The sequence below is a fragment of the Amblyraja radiata genome, chromosome 7, assembly GCF_010909765.2.
Source record: "Amblyraja radiata isolate CabotCenter1 chromosome 7, sAmbRad1.1.pri, whole genome shotgun sequence".
Lineage (NCBI taxonomy): Eukaryota > Metazoa > Chordata > Chondrichthyes > Rajiformes > Rajidae > Amblyraja > Amblyraja radiata.
The window spans coordinates 59,307,966-59,326,986 of NC_045962.1; positions in this window are offsets into that span (position 1 = coordinate 59,307,966).

A 19,021-nucleotide genomic window follows, 5' to 3' on the forward strand; every position below is an offset into this window, starting at 1 on the left:
AAGTTTCTATAAGATCCCCTCTCAATCTCCTAAATTCTAGAGAGTATAAACCAAGTCTATCCAGTCTTTCTTCATAAGACAGTCCTGACATCCCAGGAATCAGTCTGGTGAACCTTCTCTGCACTCCCTCTATGGCAATAATGTCCTTCCTCAGATTTGGAGACCAAAACTGTACGCAATACTCCAGGTGTGGTCTCACCAAGGCCCTGTACAACTGCAGTAGAACCTCCCTGCTCCTATACTCAAATCCTTTTGCTATGAAAGCTAACATACCATTCGCTTTCTTCACTGCCTGCTGCACCTGCATGCCCACTTTCAATGACTGGTGTACCATGACACCCAGGTCTCGCTGCATCTCCCCTTTTCCTAGTCGGTCACCATTTAGATAATAGTCTGCTTTCATGTTTTTGCCACCAAAATGGATAACCTCACATTTATCCACATTATACTGCATCTGCCAAACATTTGCCCACTCACCCAGCCTATCCAAGTCACCTTGCAGTCTCCTAGCATCCTCCTCACAGCTAACACTGCCCCCCAGCTTAGTGTCATCCGCAAACTTGGAGATATTGCCTTCAATTCCCTCATCCAGATCATTAATATATATTGTAAATAGCTGGGGTCCCAGCACTGAGCCTTGCGGTACCCCACTAGTCACTGCCTGCCATTGTGAAAAGGACCCGTTTACTCCTACTCTTTGCTTCCTGTTTGCCAGCCAGTTCTCTATCCACATCAATACTGAACCCCCAATGCCGTGTGCTTTAAGTTTGTAAACTAATCTCTTATGTGGGACCTTGTCGAAAGCCTTCTGGAAGTCCAGATACACCACATCCACTGGTTCTCCCCTATCCACGCTACTAGTTACATCCTCGAAAAATTCTATAAGATTCGTCAGACATGATTTACCCTTTGTAAATCCATGCTGACTTTGTCCAATGATTTCACCACTTTCCAAATGTGCTGCTATCCCATCTTTAATAACTGACTCTAGCAGTTTCCCCACTACCGATGTTAGACTAACTGGTCTGTAATTCCCCGTTTTCTCTCTCCCTCCCTTCTTAAAAAGTGGGGTTACGTTTGCTACCCGCCAATCCTCAGGAACTACTCCAGAATCTAAAGAGTTTTGAAAGATTATTACTAATGCATCCACTATTTCTGGAGCTACTTCCTTAAGTACTCTGGGATGCAGCCTATCTGGCCCTGGGGATTTATCGGCCTTTAATCCATTTAATTTACCCAACACCACTTCCCGGCTAACCTGGATTTCACTCAATTCCTCCAACTCCTTTGACCCGCGGTCCACTGCTATTTCCGGCAGATTATTTATGTCTTCCTTAGTGAAGACGGAACCAAAGTAGTTATTCAATTGGTCCGCCATATCCTTGTTCCCCATGATCAACTCACCCGTTTCTGACTGCAAGGGACCTACATTTGTTTTAACTAATCTCTTTCTTTTCACATATCTATAAAAACTTTTGCAGTCAGTTTTTATGTTCCCTGCCAGTTTTCTTTCATAATCTATTTTTCCTTTCCTAATTAAGCCCTTTGTCCTCCTCTGCTGGTCTCTGAATTTCTCCCAGTCCTCCGGTATGCTGCTTTTTCTGGCTAATTTGTACGCATCATCCTTCGCTTTGATACTATCCCTGATTTCCCTTGTTATCCACGGATGCACTACCTTCCCTGATTTATTCTTGTGCCAAACTGGGATGAACAATTTTTGTAGTTCATCCATGCAGTCTTTAAATGTCTTCCATTGCATATCCACCGTCAACCCTTTTAGAATTAATTGCCAGTCAATCTTGGCCAATTCACGTCTCATACCCTCAAAGTTACCTTTCTTTAAGTTCAGAACCATTGTTTCTGAATTAACAATGTCACTCTCCATCCTAATGAAGAACTCAACCATATTATGGTCACTCTTGCCCAAGGGGGCACGTACAACAAGACTGCTAACTAACCCTTCCTCATTACTCAATACCCAGTCTAAAATAGCCTGCTCTCTCGTTGGTTCCTCTACATGTTGATTTAGATAACTATCCCGCATACATTCCAAAAAATCCTCTTCCTCAGCACCCCTGCCAATTTGATTCACCCAATCTATATGTAGATTGAAGTCACCCATTATAACGGTTTTGCCTTTGTCGCACGCATTTCTAATTTCCTGTTTGATACCATCTCCAACTTCACTACTACTGTTAGGTGGCCTATACACAACACCCACCAGCGTTTTCTGCCCCTTAGTGTTTCGCAGCTCTACCCATACCGATTCCACATCCTGCAAACTAATGTCCTTCCTTTCCATTGCGTTAATCTCCTCTCTAATCAGCAACGCTACCCCACCTCCTTTTCCTTTCTCTCTATCCCTCCTGAATATTGAATATCCCTGGATGTTCAGCTCCCAGCATTGGTCACCCTGGAGCCATGTCTCCGTGATCCCAACTATATCATAGTCATTAATAGCTATCTGCACATTCAACTCATCCACCTTATTACGAATGCTCCTTGCATTGAGACACAAAGCCTTCAGGCTTGTTTTTACAACACTCTTACCCCTTATACAATTTTGTTGAAAAGTGGCCCTTTTTGATTTTTGCCCTGGATTTTCCGGCCTGTCACTTTTACTTTTCACCTTGCTACCTATTGCTTCTACCCTCATTTTACACCCCTCTGTCTCTACGCTCACACATTTAAGAAACCCTTTCCCTTTAACTCCATCCTCCACTAGCCCATTCGACACCCCACCCCCCTTATTCAGTTTAAAACCACCCGTGTAGCAGTGGCAAACCTGCCTGCCAGAATGCTGGTCCCACACCTGTTAAGATTACAGCCCAGTGATATGAATATTAATTTATCTCACTTCAGGTAGCCCCGGCATTCCATCTCTCTCCATCCCTCCCCCACCCAAGTCGCACTAGCTTTTAGTTTTCACCCATCAAACAGCTTCCTTTATCATCGTTACTTTATTTGCATATCTTTCATTCATTGTTCTTTATCTCTCCACATCAGCATCTATATCTTTCTTTTCCCTTATCCCTAACCATTCTGAAGAAGGGTCTCGACCCGAAACGTCACCCATCCCTTCTCTCCAGAGATGCTGCCTATCCTGCTGAGTTACTCCAGCTTTTTGTGTCTATCTTCTGTTTAAACCAGCATCTGCAGTTCCTACTTATACATTTCTGCCTACCTCTACTTGAAGTTTAATAGTAGTTTGTTAAGTACTTCAATCCATTAATGATTAAGTCAAGTCAAGTCGAGTTGTAGTGAGGTAGAAATACAAAGAAAAGCTTGCAGTATCACAGCTTCACAGGCAACACACAAAACATAAATTTTACTTCGGAGTCACGTGAATGACTACATGAAGACCCCGCCAGCACGCATGCGCGACATAGCGTCTCACGCAGTGCAACAGCGACGGGCGGGGGAACGAGCTCTCCCGCAATAGAGTTTAAAACGGGACCTCCAGGTAAGTAAAACTTATTCTAAGGTCGTATTTTCGTGAAACCCTTGTTGTGCTCTGTTTTATAGAGAACATGGACAAGACAGAAAAACAAAGAAGGTTGCACCCCGTCCGACTGTGATGGCCCAGGAGGGTTCCAGCAGTGGGGGGCAACCGGCGGCACCTAGACCGCACTCGCTGCAGTCCAGTCACCGACGCAATTTCTGCTGAGCTGAGCCCAACGCCGCAAGCTGCTCAGCTCGAACCACCACAGCGGGTTGGAGGCAAGGCAAAGCAGAAGTCGGCCCGGCCGGTAGACTCCGATGAGTCCGGTCCGGAAGACACGCCGCCCGAGAGCGGCAAAGGTGACCGCATGGAGCGGTTGATGGAGCAAATGCTCCAGCGGGACTTGCTCCGGGAGATGGGGCATGCCCGCCAAGGGAGTGCATGCACACCCGCTACAGTGCAATATCCAGCACTGGCCAACGCATCTCCCTCAGCAGAGGGGAGCGTTGGTGACCAGGGCTGGGCTGGTCAAGAAGAGGGGTCTTTGCCTGAAGACAACAGCAGTATGCTGGGGGTGCAGGAACAGGAAGAGCTGCTGGGAGTGGTCAACCTCTACGCGGTAACACCACGAGCGGAACAGCCGTCGCAATCAAAATTGGCGGCCAGTATTGACTACCTGTCCTTCAACCCACTACAAGAACAGGTAGTAAATGAGGCGTTGGACAGATACACGCCCCAGGGGAATTGCATCTCACTCAAAGTACCAGCTGTCAACAGCCAAATCTGGGGGTACATTGGGTTGGGCATAGGAACCCAAGAGGTAAAGCTCCAAAAAATTCTGAAGCTCCTAACGTCAGCCATTACATCATATTCTCGTTCCGTTAATGGGTTCGAAATGACCGACAGCCAGCAGGACACCCTGGCTCTACTGTGCAACACACAGTACGAGATAAGTAGCCTGAGGAAAGATGCCATCAGACCTGCCCTCAATCCCAAATTTGCAGGGTTGTGCAAATCTGCGACCTCACAACCTCAAATCCTGCTATTAGGAAAGGACCTGTCTGGATGAGGAGTCGGAAGCGCTTGGACTCATGAGGGCAGGCCTCGGAACGAGCAAAGCCACACAACCCAGGTGGCAGCACCCCAACGTATCCACCAGCATGCGTCAACATCATGGTGCTGGTGAAAGCATGGGGCCCGCATATCATCCCCGGAGGTCTTTTTTAGGCCAGGGCCCAGAGCGAATCCCATGGAAGATGCGCCAACCCCACACAGCAACACCTCGACCGATGAAGAAACAGAAACCCAAGAAATGAACAATCTACCGGTAACCATGGAGATAGGTGGGTCTGGTTCCTTCCAGAACATAAAAGGTGCAGGGCCTGTACTAACAGGGGGAAGGTTACACCTGTTTTTGGAAGCATGGAGAACTATCACTCTTGATAATTATATACTACAAAGTATTCAGGGATACAAAATTGAATTAATTCAAAAAAGTATGCCACCAGTTCAGCATGCACGCCACAGGGAGTTTACCCTCTACGAGGGATAGACAGAACTGGTGAGATTACATACAAAAGGAGTCATAGAAAAAATGGAACATGGTCATTTGTATCAAATATCTTTACAAAAACAAAGAAAGATGGTGGATGTCGCATCATCATTGACTTGACGACACTGAATACTTTTGTCCAGTATATACATTTCAAAATGGAAACATTTGTTACTGCCAAACAATTGATTTCCAGAGGATACCTCATGGCATGCATCGATCTAAAAGATGCATACTATTCAGTACCCATTCATAAGGATCATCGTAGATACCTAAAGTTTAACTGGATGGGGCAACTATGGCAGTATAAAGCGTTGCCAAATGGCCTAACATCAGCCCCAAGATTATTTACCAAGATATTAAAACCAGCCTTGGCAATACTAAGAAAACAAAAACATATTGTCATGGCATATCTTGATGACATTTTAATAGTGGGCAAAACCCTGGAATTATCTAAATCAGCGGTATTAGCTACTAAACAATTGTTTGAAACTCTGGGGTTTGTTATACATCCAGATAAATCTAAGGTGGCACCATCCACAACTATGGACTATCTGGGATTCACAATTAACTCAGTCCACATGTCTGTAACGTTGCCAAAAGAGAAAGCAGCAGAGTTGGTACAAGCCTGCAACAAATTGATGGTTACCAATCAACCAACTATTCGACAGATGGCAAGAGTAATTGGGAAATTAGTAGCAGCATTTCCAGCTACCCAGCCTGGATCTTTGCATTACCAAAACTTAAAAAGAGCAAAGGTGGAAGCGCTAAAACAACATGCAGTTCATTTTAATCGACCCATGAAATTACCAGCTAAAGTAATCTCAGAATTACAGAAAGTAAACATTTGACATAGTTCCAGCCCCATCATTATGAATAACCCAACAATCAGGATACAAACGGATGCTAGTGCTCAAGGCTGGGGAGTAACTAACACTATATCTAGTACTGGTGGTAGATGGAATATACAAGAATCATCACTACTACAGACACTGGGTATAAATTATTTAGAAATGTTGGGTGCATTTTATGGGCTAAAAGCTTTCTGTTCAGCAATGCACCATTTGCATGTCCGCCTACAAATTGACAATACCACAGTGGTGGCCTATATTAACCATATGGGCAGAATAAAATCAATATCATGTGACAATCTGATCAACACTATCTGGCAATTGTGTGTCGACAGACATATTTAGCTATCAGCAACTTACCTACCAGGTAAGCTTAATACAGTGGCAGACACCAGGTCACGAAAATTCAACGACAACAACGAATGGATGTTGAACCCCAAAGTATTTGCTGAAATTACAAAGCGATATGGAACACCAGATATCGATCTCTTCGCATCCCGACTGAATCACCAGTTATCAACATATGTCACTTGGGAACCAGACCCTGAGGCAGCAGCGATGGACGCGTTCTCGCTGAATTGGGCGAAATTGTTTTTCTATGCTTTTCCCCCCCTTCTGCCTCATCAGTCGGGTCCTACGCAAAATACAAATGGACTCTGCTTCAGGTATTTTGGTAGTACCCGACTGGCCTACACAGCCATGGTTCCCTGTGGTCCTTGACATGGTCACTGAACCACCCATGACCATTCCCAGAAGACCAGATCTGTTAGTCCACCCTGTCACGGGCGAGAGTCATCCGTGCTATGACAGAATAAATCTGTTGGGTTGCAGAATTTAAAAAGACCACTATTGGATCCACCAAGAAACAGTACCTCTCCAGCATCAGAAAGTGGGAAGCGTACTGCTCGAGGACTGGGGTGACATATAGAACAGCAACAATAACGAACGTCCTGGAGTTCCTGTCCAGCCTTCACTACGATGAAGGTCTGAGTTACAGCACAATTAATTGTGCTAGGAGTGCTCTGTCAGCCTATCTATGGCAGGCACCAGGACAACAGTCCATAGGATCACACCCGCTGGTGGCCAAACTAGTGAAAGGTATTTTTATTACCAATCCCCCTAGACCAAGGTACACCCAGATCTGGGACGTCAGTGTCTCCTGTCATTACTAAGGGGTTGGTCACCAGCCAGACCCCTGACTCAGGAACAGCTCACTCTGAAAACTGTAATGCTGATGGCTTTAGTCTCAGCGCAAAGGGTCCAGTCACTACACTATCTAAGACTGGACAATATGGTCACAACATCTGACCAAATTACATTCACAATCTGGGAGCTGGTCAAGCAGAGCAGACCGGGAACTTCAGGATTAACGATAGAATTCCGGGCGTACCCACCTGACCCCCATTTATGTGTCATGTCACATATGCTGCTATACCTTAGCACAACCAAAGCATTCCGAGGGAGCGAAAAGGCACTATGGGTCAGCTTCAAAAAGCCACATTGGGTGTCGGTACAAACCATCTCAAGATGGCTCAGACTGGTATTGGGAGCTGCTGGGATGGATACTGACATTTTTAAATCTCACTCCACCAGGGCAGCAGCACCATCGGCGGCCAGGAATATGGAGGTGCCAATGGACCATATCCTGGCAACAGCGGGGTGGTCCACGGAAAGGACTTTCCAAACGTTTTATAACAAGCCGATTGCCAAACCTGCATTGTTTGCAGAAAGGATTTTAAGTTCTGAAAATATATAATTTAAGCCCGGGGGAGCATTATTTTCTTTGTTTAAAATAAATATTGTTATTGTTTTTTAAAAAACGGATTCATGTTTAATTACGATAACATACTTCCTCCCTTGGATGACTTCGGCAGTGAGTGAAGCATGGACTGTTACACGGCTAGAAATCACAGAGCTTTAAAATCTTCACATAGTCACTCACGTGACTCCGAAGTAAAATAGTAAGATTAAACGAGAACTTACCAGTTTGAAGTTTGATCTTTATTTTATGAGGAGTTACGATGAGGGATTACGTGCCCTCCGCTCCTGCCCTCAATTATAAAGGTCAACTGGTATCCCAGTTCTTCTTATTTTTACAATGATTTATTTCAATTACTGTGTTCTGTGATTCCACACCGCTGCTTTGAAGAATGTCGCGCATGCGTGCTGGCAGGGTCTTCACGTAATCCTTCATCGTAACTCCTCATAACATAAAGATCAAACTTCAAACTGGTAAGTTCTCGTTTCATCTTACATACGTGACTTATATATCAATTATATAGAACAGTGAAAAGAAAAGGATTGTGCAAAAACAAGACATTGACAATTAGAAGACGTCCATGGTAGATCAAAGGGTGGTGGGAGTGTTGCATTACCTGGGTGGGGTTCAGGTTGTGCAACTCGGTTCAAATAATCATCTACTGCCTCTAACGCCTCAGTTTCACATCTATTTCCGGCTATTTTCATGCTTTAAGTTTACATAACATTTTGTGGAAATGCAGGCAATGTATTTTGAAAAATCTATATATAACCATGACATGACTAGCAATCAGAAAAATCAAACTACTTTAGATTACTTTGGATATGGCCCACGGCCTGTGATGATCACCCACTGACTTACTGGATGGGTGGGCTGAGCTTGTTTACCATTTACATCCAAGACGTGGAACAATTTGTCCGCAGCAACCTTACCTCAGATGACACATACACAAAATGTCCTGATATGCTAGTCAGCTCACTGGTGTCATAGAATTTAGAGCCGATTTTATAAAACAGTGAGTATTAGAGATGTGGAAAACCATTAAGTAGATTAAAATATATATATTTTTTTAAATAACAAAGTAAAAACATTGCATTATGCTGGAAACTTTAAAACATTAATCTTAAGTCAAATAAGAAGTGCTATTTTTCCGCAGTGTTAGCCACTGCCTCCCTCCCCTCCTTCCCTCCCCCCTCCAATAATCTCCACCCCCATCCGCTCCCAATTGAAAGTAAAAGTGGATTGGCGAAAATCAAGAAATTACAGAGGCTGGAAATCTGCAATAAAAAATAGAAAATGCTGGAAATGCTCAACAGGGCAGGCAACATCTGTAGAAAATGAAACTGCATCATTTGAGGTCAGAACAGAGCGAGGTGATTGTCCAGAAAATAATAATCTATCGGGGGAACCAGAGGTAAAATTCCTCCAGAATTTTTCCATGGTATGTCAGTGCTGTGTCTCTAGCATCACTGATGAACCCAGTGGTGGAGCAAACAGTCTGATGCACCAGCATCTGATGTTCAACTTGGCTTGAACTGCCTTTGACCAACCCTATGCAGGCTGAAGTTGTGCTGAGCAGTGAACAGATAACCGCTATAAGCTTCCCTTTGCAACTCTCTTCACAAAAAAAACTCATCATGGCCTCTAATTTCTTCAAAGATCGAGGCGATTCAGCATGCCGCCAAATACATGACTTGACAGGTTGCATCATAACCTGGTTTGGTAACTCAAATGCCCAGGAATGAAGGAGGTGGCAGAAAATATATTGGGCATTGTTGAGTTCATCACAAGTATTGATGAAAGGATCTACAGGTATAAGACGCAATACCTCAAAAAAGCAACTAATATCATCAAAGACCAACTCCACTCAGCACTCATCTCGCTGTTGCAATTTGGAAGAAGGTATATGAGCCTGACAATTGCTTTTAGGTTCAAGAACAGCTTCTTCCCATCAACCATTAGGCTCTTGGACTACACTGTGCAACTCTAGCCACAACTCTAACTCAGCAACAATTTTGTTTCGGTTGCACTGCATTCTTCGATTTGCACTAGAGTGGTTTCTTAGTATTACTGAAAATTTATTGTATTATTGATTCTATGTTGTGTGACTGGATTGGTGTACCTGTTCCTGCCAAGATCAGACTTTTCAGAGACTTAAGACTTGAAAGTTGTAAGATGGTGCCAGATTGTTTCAACTCTTTGTGTGCTATCCCCAGAAAAGAATCGACTTACAACTGTTACACTCTTTTTCTTTGTATATGATTGTACTCAAGCATGGTATGATTTGGCAGATAACACACCAACAGGGCACTTTTATTCATGGTTTGTGTCATTTACATAAGCACAGCTTATGAGATTTCTACATCGTAAAAACATCTAAAAAACATGCTCACAATACTGCAAAGTTAAATATGCATTTGGTCCTAAAAAGAAAAACTGACAGAATATTGATTTTTTAGTAAGTAGATACAATTGATAATTAAATTATGTTTGAATAGTAATGTTAAGATATCATAAAATCTTATGAAATTATTATTCAATGACAACACAAACAAGTGATAGAGAATTCCACGAGTAGCTTACAACCCAATGGTATGAATCCATTGATACAGAATCACATAAGAGTCTATTTAATAGTAAGATTAAACGAGAACTTACCAGTTTGAAGTTTGATCTGTATTTTATGAGGAGTTACGATGAGGGATTACGTGAAGAAGCCCGCCAGGCGCATGCGTGTGATTCTTAAAAGCAGCGGTGTGGAATCACAGATAACTGTAATGACTAAACATAGTAAGATTAGAGAAGAGGTACCAGTTAAGTATATGATCTGGGTGGGAGCAGAGGGCACGTAATCCCTCATCGTAACTCCTCATAAAATACAGATCAAACTTCAAACTGGTAAGTTCTCGTTTAATCTTACTATTTTACTTCGGAGTCACGTGAGTGACTATGTGAAGATTTTAAAGCTCTGTGATTTCATGCCGTGGAACGAGTCCATGCATCACGTCTGCCTTGACTGTTGGGAGGATTGTGTTAACATAATTTGGACATGAATTCGACATTGAAATCATAAAATTTTTAACACAAGTTTATAACCCCTTTATATGGGTTTAAATTAATTTACAGAACTTAAATTGTTCCTGCAAATGTTCCAGGTTTCATTACTGGTTTTACAAATAATTGGAATGTTTTTCCCCTCCAGACCATCCTGCTGCCTTGAGGGTTTGGTCCATTGGTACATCCAACTGTATCGCTGCCGATGTAGCTGCAGCCCTGGTGGAAAGAGATTTTTAAAATTTTAGTATCCACCCCAGCTTGTGTTTAGCAACTGTTTCAGCCATCTTGAGATGGTCTGGACCGTCACTCTTGGTGTGGTTGCTAGTGGCTGATAAAAAAATGTGCCTTTTCATTGCCTCTTAGGATATTCGTTTTCTCCATGTGTAACGACAGATGTTTTATTATACACAGACGGTCATCTGTTGGGTATGACCTAATTGTATATAGAGGCCTGCTGATCCCTTTTTCTGTTCTGCTTACTATCTCATAAATATGAAACGTAATATTTTCCGTTGAGAAAGTCATGTTGTCCAGTCTTGTTTTGCAGTGACTGTATCCTCTGTGCCGTGACCAATACCATTAGCATGACCGTTTTAATGTCAGTCTGTGTAAAGACAGAACTGTTGCTGGAGACCACTCCTGAGCATCTTCAGGATTATACTCACATCCCATATATGGGAGTATCTGGTACTCCTCATAGGCTTTGTACCAGTGGGTCAGTCCCAACAGTGTAATGGTCTGTCCCCTGCCATAGGTAAGTCGATAGGGCACTTCTGGCGCAGTTGATGGCACTGTAACTGAGCCCCTCATCGTAGTGGAGGCCTGCCAGATATTCCAGAACAGACGGGATGTTCATGTCTCTGATTCCATGTTTGATACCACTGGGAACCATGGTTGTGTAGGCCAATCGGGTACTACCAATTCCAGATGCAGAGTCTGTTGCATTTCCTTAATACCCGACTGATGAGGCAGGAAAAGAGGGAATGCGTAAATAAACAATTTCCCCTCCCCTCCAATGCAGCGAAAATGCATCTGTCGCCGCTGCCCCAGGGTCTGGTTCCTGTGTAACATAACTTGATAACTGGGACCTGGTGTCTGCCACTGAATTTAGTCTTCCTGGTAGATAAGTGGTTGATATCCAAATATCTTTCTGGAGACACCATTGCCAATTTGTATGGCCAGATTGTCACATGATGTCGATTTGTTTCCACCCTGTGGTTAATGTATGCTCCCACGGTGGTATTGGTATTGGTGGCTCCGCACCAATTGTACTGGCATCAGTTTGTAATACCATGGAAAAGGTTACTGACAATGCTTGGATAGGAACAAGGCTAGAGTTATCTATCCACCATTTTAGTTCCATTTTTGCCTGATTGGTAGTTTCACAGATCTGTCAAAGTGACCTGCACAATTTAGAGTGCTTGTTTTTTGCTCTCTGTATGTTTTGGTAATGTAGAGGTCCAAATTGTGTGGCTGGAAAGGCAGCCATCATTATGCCAATTACTTTGGCTACCAATCTGATGGATGGTTTGCTGATGTCAGTGAGGTTTTTATAAGCCTCTATTAAATCTGTAGCCTTTCCCTTAGGCAGAGTTACCGACATGTGAACTGAGTCAATGGTGAAACCCCAGGTAGTCCATAGTAGTGGAAGACGTTAGTTTAGATTTAACTGGATGAAATCCCAGTTCCCCAAATAACTTTTTTGTGGCTGTTACAGTTTGTTTGGCCAATTCCAAAGTTTTTGCACATAATGAGTATGTCATCTAAATATGCCATGACCATGTGTATACGTTTCTGTAGAAATGATTGGGCTGGTTTCAAAAAATTTTGTGAACAGCCTGGGCTTATGATAACCCATTTGGCAGTGCTTTATACTGCTAGAGTTGTCCCATCCAGTTGAATTTAAGTAACATCTGTGGTCACCTCGTATAGGCACTGAATAGTAAGCATCTTTAAAAATGATGCTGGCCATTGAAGTAACCTTTGGGAATTAATTGTTAAGCAGTAACAAAGGTATCTATTTTGTTAGATCTATGATGATGCGATGACCATCATCTTTTTGTTTATATCTCGGACACGAATTTTAATGGTTCGTGTTGAGTTTTCTCAATTACACCTTTTATGTAAAGCCGCTTCAGTTCAGCTTGCGCTTTTGATTTCTTTCATCAGAAAGCACGAACATTCGGTTCAGTATATGTTGAACTGGAGGGCTGTACCTGTGTATAAACTCTATTGTATATCCCTGGATACTGCTTAAGATGTAGATATCGGTTGTTATCATGCTCCATGCATTCAGAAGAGAGTGTTATCTCCACCCAATCTCCATGCCCACTGTTTGTAGGGAACCAGACCCACCTACCTCCATAGTTACCAGTGGCAGGTTTACCTTTTTGTAGGTTCTTCGCTGTTGTAGCGCTGGGGTCTGGATTTACGGTTGGTTTGCGTTGGAGGTCCCGCATCTTCCGAGAAGGCCGGTCTGGGCCATGGCCTAAAAGACTCATGTTTTTGAGTACTGGTCCTTCGAGCTTTCACCAGTTTTGCTGGTGGGTGCGTGGGGGTGCTAGGTTCCAGTAGGTTCTCTTGTTCCTGCACCCCTTGCACACTTTCTTCTGCGGACCCCTCTTCCAGGTCAGCCCAGAACTGACCCGCAGTGCTTCCTTCTGATGAGGTAGAAGCACTGTGCAGCCCTTAAAGAGGTACTGCTGTGGGTTATCATAGGGCCCACAGTGACCCGACTCCATGTCCCGGAGTCTGTCACGTTGGAGCAAAGCTCCATACACCGCTTCTTCCCGCTCCAGCGCTCTCGGGCGCTGGCCGCCGGCGGTGATTCAAGCTCGGACTCCTCTGAGTCCACGACCTTGTTTGTTTTGTGTCTAGCCTTTCTGCCCGGCCGCGTGGATCTGGCCGGTGCGGAGGCGACATTGGGCACAGCTGATCCCACTATGGGTGATCCAAGTGCCGCTGGCTGCCGCTGGCTGCCCGCTGCGCACGGTCCTCCTTCTCCAGCTTTGTCCTTACTGTCCTTCCGTGGAGTGGATATGGCCAGTGTGGAGGACATCTGGCACAGCTGATTCCATCTAGCCCACCAGCTTTGTCGCAGCCCGTTGTTTCTGCACCTGCAATCAGCATAGAAATGCAAAAAAGACCGCAGCTCTTACCTGCAGGTCCAAGTTTAAATCGTTGCTACGGGTAAGCATTCTACCCCGTCTGCTGCCGTTAATGACTGGTCAAGTCAACGGCCCCATTTGAATGGTCTCCCGCCCGGCCGTGGTGTTCTGGCCGGCGCGGGACCAAAAGTCGGCACTGCTCTCCTTAACGGGAGATAAACGTGCCTTTGGCTGCTGCTGCCGGCTGCCTGCGACTCAGCTGTCTTCCCCAGCCAGCTTCACTAGCAGCACTGTGGACACTCCTTTGTCCAGCTTCCCCTCCTGTACAGACCTAGCGCGGGGAAAACATTAGTTTTGCTCCGGGAGCGGGAGCGAGTCGGGAGCGAAAGTCGGGTACAGCTATTCCCATTACGGGAGCCGACTCTGGCCGCAGCTGTTGTCCCCTGTTGCGCTTACTCCACCTGGCTTAGCCACGGCAGGAGCGCAATCTCCTTTTGTCCCCTAATTTTAAAAAAGGGGACAGAGCAGAAATACAACCCACTTTGTGGGTTGTTGGCTCCCATTTCCTCCACCCGTTTGGGGTGAAGTTTGGCACTCGCTCCCGTTATGGGAGATAGTGGTGCCGACGTCCGTTGCTGGCTGCCTGTTGCTTTTCAGCGGCAGCTCGGGAGCCTTCCTGCAATGAAGAAAAAGGTAAGGAAATCTCTTACCTGTGTTGCTGGTTCTCAACCTGCCGTTTCGGGAGGAACGTCCTTCCTCCCGCTGTGATTTCCGCAGCTCCACGGACCCATGTAGCGTCCTCGGGGCTGTTGTCCGAGTTTGTCGGACTGACGGCTCCGGCGTCGGAGCTGAAGACGCACGGACTCCCGCTAAGGGAGACTGTCGTGCCACTGGCCGTTGCTGGCTGCCTGCTGCTTGCAGACTCCTCCCCCGCCAGCTTTCAACAGCCTTCTGTAGAAAAAAGGTAAGTATGGAACAAAGTTATTAAAGGTAAGTATGGAACTTACTGTTGCAGGTTCGAAATGCTGCCGTTCGGGAGGAACGTCCTTCCTCCCGACAATGACGAGTTGCAATGCGTGTAGCGCAATGACACGCATGCGCCTGGCGGGCTTCTTCACGTAGTCACTCACGTGACTCCGAAGTAAAATCAAGATTTTGTGGATAGTATTTTTGTGAGGAATGAGAGGATTAGTTACTGGACAGAATATTGAGAGCAGTTTAGCTGGTAGTGAGTCACACTGTTTTAGGGATTAATACTCAGGTTCCAGCTGTTTACAATATAATCAATGTTTTTATTTGCGATTGGATTATGTGCAAACAGATTTCTAATGAATCAAAGCAATCTGGCAGTGTGATGCAGAGAGACTTCAGAGGAATTTAGACAGACAAAGTGAATGGGCAAGGAAGTGGCAGAGCAGAATATTATGAAATATAACTTTTTTTTAAAATGGTGAATAATATTAACGTTTAAAGAGTCCTAAGTATTCTTGTATGTGAATTACTGAAAGATAACAGGTAGAACACACAAATAGGAAGGCAAGCAAGATGCTGTCTCTTAGAGAAGATTTAAGTACAAGAGGAGAGGCACCTTGCTATAGTCAGAAGGTGATGGGTATATAATGAGTCACCTGAGGAAGTAGTTTTGGCAGGTTCTATACAGTCACAGCATTTAAAAGATTCTTGGACAGGTACATGGATATGAACAATTTAGAGAGATATGGGTCAAATGTGAGCAAATGGGACTAGTTTAGATGGAACATTATAGTCGGCATGGTCCATTTCCTTTCCCAATGTTGGAATCTGAAGCCAAAAAATCAAACTGCTGGAGGAAATCAATGCGTCAGGATGCATTTGTGGAGGCAGAGTGATGGCCGACACCCTGCATCAGGACCGACAGAGGCATGGTCAACATTTCATGTTGAGACCCTGCATTAGGATTGAGTAATGCAGCCGTATTAACAGCGACTTCCTGGCGATGGGTCAGGAAGTCAAGGAACTGGTTGCAGAATGGGTTCGATGAGTGTTTTGAGGATTGGGGGCGGTAAGACAACTACAGTGGACCAATATGTATCAGATACCCTCTGCAATATTCACTACAGTTTACGAAGACTGTCTCATTCATACCACAACTCCCAATCTACTTCTTCTACCATCTAGAAGGGCAAGCATACCAGATGCCATCATCATATTCCCCTTCAAGTCACTCATTATTCTTTTTTTTTTTTGGAATTTATTTTATTAGAAGCAATTGTACAGGGATAAGGCAATCAACATAACAGTTATACAATTATTGTTCAGCTTCATTTTTAACATTGAAACCTAAATCAAAAAAAAGAAAAAAAGAGAAAAAAGGAGAGAACGAAGAAAAAGAAGTAAAATAAAAGAAAGAAAGGAAAAGACCCCTAAACTACCAAAGAAGTGCAAGAGGAAAGAAGAGAAATAAGGAAAAGGAAGATGGAGATATACCTTCCCCATCCACCAATTGATCTGCTTTTTCAGCCAAAACTAACCTAATGTTTTCTAAATGTAGTGTCTCGGACATATCAGTAATCCACATCTTCACTGTGGGAACTGTTGTCTTTTTCCAAAATTTGAGTATGAGTTTTTTAGCAGTTATTAGGCCGTAGTCAAGGAAACGTCTTTGAAATAGTCTGACTTGGAATTATATCAATGCTCTGTCATCATCACTGGCCAAGTACCATAATGATAGGACTGCAGAGATTAGGGAAAGCAGCTTACAATCACCTTAGCAAGGACATTTTGGAATGGGCAATAAATCCCGAACCTTCTGGCGATGGTACATCCCGTAATGTGTTAACATATATAAAATTTGCAACATGAAACATGTTATTAAAAACTGCTACAATATATTCTCCCATGTTAAATAGAATAATAAAACACCAATTATGCTGAACCATAACATCTTCTGTTCTGTATCTGAAGCAGCTTTAATATCAATGGCAGCATTGAACTACTGAACTCTGGAATGGTTACATCTTCGAATCACAGAATAGAATCATAGAACTGTTCTAGTGTATCAAGAATTCATTAGAGCATGTTGCAGTCTCTTAACACGTAGTGTTTATGAATTTTGAGAAGACATGTTGATAATATCATCAATATTCAGAGCTTAAATGAAATGGGTTTTTTCCAACAAAATCAAGTTAAAGAACTTAAATAAGTGATGTGAATGTGATAATGGCACTGTTTTATAACTGAAATAGGTTCAGTTGTTTGGTTTTCTTTTTAATTAGAAAAGCCTCACACCGTCTTGTCAAATAATGCTGTATACAGTTGGACAAGGCTCTGCAAGCACACACAAGCAATTGGATATTGCCAGCAATCTTTTTCCTGCCTTTATCACTCTTTGCAGCCTCGACAGATATGTTGCCACGAGCAGAGATCATTCTATGCCTATTTCCTCACTAATAATATGTTATAATTCTAACAAGTTTCCACACAATTATGCATTTAAATTACCTAATACATATTTATTCGGCATGAAAACATAACCTTGGCAACTAATATGTTTTTCCCCCATAATACTTAATTTAACACTAATGCAATTTGAATCATCCAAAGTAAATTACTAAATCCGGTTACAATTTGGGACTGTCAACAATTTATTTCTAATACCACAGTTTTGTAGAGAGGAAAGCATCATTTGCTTTATTAGTGGACCCTCAGTGAACATGAAAACATGGTATTAATTTTGTCGACAATGGTCACACAATGTTGAATTCATTGATAATGGCTGAGTTGCTATGTGGATGGTCCCTTTACATGATAGCTCTTCTTAAACAGGAGCCTATAAGCAGTCATGCCTGATTAGAGGTTAGGTAATAAATACAAAATAACAATTAGTGGTATAAAACAGATATGAATAATATTTATATCTGTAGGAGAAGATACTGCATTGATATTGCTTTTCTAGCCTTTGAACATGTCAATGATGCAAGAATATGGATACGTTCAAAGCTTTTCCTGAAATGCCTTAAAGTCATAAATGCAAGGAATTCAATATTGCTTAAATCGTCTTTAGTTTAGAGATACAGCGGGGAAACAAGCCATTTGGCCCACTGAGTCCAGGCCAACCTCGATCACTCATATCTATCCTGAACACTAGGGACAATTTACCAAGGTCAATTAAACCTGCATGTCTTTGGATGTGGGATGAAACCAGAGCACCTGGAGAAAACCCACACGGTCACAAGGAGAACGTAAACCATACAGGCAGCACAGCACCCATAGTCAGGATTGAACCTGGGTCTCTTTTGCTGTAAGGCAGCAAACCTACTGCTGCGCCACAATACCGCCCTTGTCAAATGTATTGCAATTTTTCACATTGTTAAATAATTGCACATCCGAATCCCACGTTCCAAATTTTCTTGTCATGCAGAAGATTCCTAACCTCAGAAATAATACATTTTTGGTATAAAGTGATTGCTGGATGACTAACGGTGTATGACTGATATAGGTACATTGTGGTACAAATCAGACATGCTAGGGTTAAGCAGCTGCCTGCAAAATGCTGTGCCTTATGCAACCAAGCAATGAGAGAGCTCCCATTAATCAGGAACCATTAACTTCCTTGGTCTGATTGAGGTCATTGAAAAAATCGCACACTAGTGCGAAACGGGTTAGAATTATGTTAGCCTTTCAAAAGAGACTTTTAGTTTACATGAAGTGCATTTAGTTCTTTGGATAATGCATTTTACTGTAAATGCTTCTGACAGGACAGGGAATGGATGTCTGGTGCAGAAATTGCAAGTAATAGAAAGTATTAGTGGTTCTGTTAGATGCAATGTTAATTTTGACACTTATCCACATGAAGCACTAATTATATTGGAAGGGACCAATTTTGAGTTTTGACCTGCCCTGCGCTTTCTGTGTGTGAAATGTAATTAAGCATTCTACCTTAAACATTATTCCACAAGCTCAACAATATTCCAATATCTTTTTTGTAATGCAGATCCCCTGCAAATATGAAGTAAGAACTGTGCTAAGCATTTCATCCCAAGCTGAATTTTATATTCAGGGACAGTTTCTTCCCCGCCGTTATCAGGCAACTGAATCATCCTACCACAACCAGAAAGCAATATTGAACTACTATCTACCTCATTGGTGACCTTTGCTGGCTTTACCTTGCTCTAAGCATTATTCCCTTATCATGTATCAATACATTGTAAATGGATCAATTGTAATCATGTATTGTCTTTCTGTTGACTGGTTAGCATGCAACAAAAGCTTTTC